The following is a 1,179-nucleotide window of genomic DNA, read 5'->3' as shown; positions in this document are numbered from 1 at the left end:
ACTCTGTGTACCAGTGGGTAACTTTGAACTTGAGTCTCTTAGTCTCCACCCATGGAGTGCTGGGACTACAGGTGTGCCCATTGTTCCCAGTGCTGGGGGTTAAACAAGGGCTTTGTGTGTGATAGGCAAGCACTCTACTGACTGACACTAAACTGTTTATTAATTGTATTTTTGTGTGTTTGTGTGTGTTGGTATGCATATGTGCCATGGTGAGGTCAGGTCAACTAGTGGGAAGCACTTTTATCCTATCCATGTGGGCACCAGGGACCATCAGGCTTTATGGCAGGCACCTTTCCCCACTAAGCTGTCTTGCTGGCCTCACTACACATTTTCTTTTGTTGAATACTTTTTTTGTTTTGTTTTTTTTCTTTTTTGGTTTTTTGAGACAGGGTTTCTCTGTGTAGCCCTGGCTGTCCTGGAACTCACTCTGTAGACCAGGCTGGCCTTGAACTCAGACATCCACCTGCCTCTGCCTCCCAAGTGCTGGGATTAAAGGTGTGCACCACCACTGCCCGGCTTGAATGTTTTTTTAACCAAGAATTTCCTTAGTTTGAGTAAAGTAAGAAATGAAGTTGTATATACTTTTATAATTTTAATTTCTATTTTCACCACATTTTTTAGGTACTCTAGTTGGATGCAATTGCTTGATATTAATGTCCACATGGCAAACTTGCTACCTGCCTTATGATATGTTGTAGTCATATGAATGTATACAGTCATCTGTCCATATACTTGTGCATTTTTTGTTTTAAGAGTCTTATTTGTAGCTCAAGCTGACTAGAGCTTGTGTGGAGCTCAGGTTGCCCTTGAATTCTCAATTCTCCTGTCTTAGCTTTTTGATTGCTCAGTTTACAGGCCTGTTTACCATCCTTGGCTTTATTCTGCATATATTTTTTTAAAGTTTTATTTGTTGTATTCTATGTGTATGAATGTTTTTGTGCATGTATGTATACCACGTGTGTGTAGTATTACTGGAGGCCAGTAGAAGGCATCAGATTTCCCAGGTTCTTTGTAAGAGCAGCCAGTTCTCTTAAACCACTGAGCCAACTCCAGCTTGTTTGTTGGTTGGTTTGTTTTTGAGACAGGGTCTTTCTGTGTAGCTCCATATGACTTGGAACTCAACTATGTAGCAATGATACTATTATTACCAGATGCAGTTTAATGGTGTTTTTAGTCTTT

The 1,179-nt window shown here is 40.5% G+C and overlaps 1 protein-coding gene across 2 annotated transcripts in view; it reads left to right on the top strand.

Moving 5' to 3' along the window:
* Pcf11 (PCF11 cleavage and polyadenylation factor subunit) overlaps positions 1–1,179 on the top strand; it is a 25,941-nt gene that overhangs the window by 13,161 nt on the left and 11,601 nt on the right. The window lies entirely within an intron of this gene.

This window comes from Mastomys coucha, unplaced genomic scaffold (genome assembly GCF_008632895.1).
Source record: "Mastomys coucha isolate ucsf_1 unplaced genomic scaffold, UCSF_Mcou_1 pScaffold21, whole genome shotgun sequence".
Taxonomy (NCBI): domain Eukaryota; kingdom Metazoa; phylum Chordata; class Mammalia; order Rodentia; family Muridae; genus Mastomys; species Mastomys coucha.
Note: the sequence above shows the minus strand (reverse complement) of the source record. Positions and strands in the feature narration are given on the sequence as shown.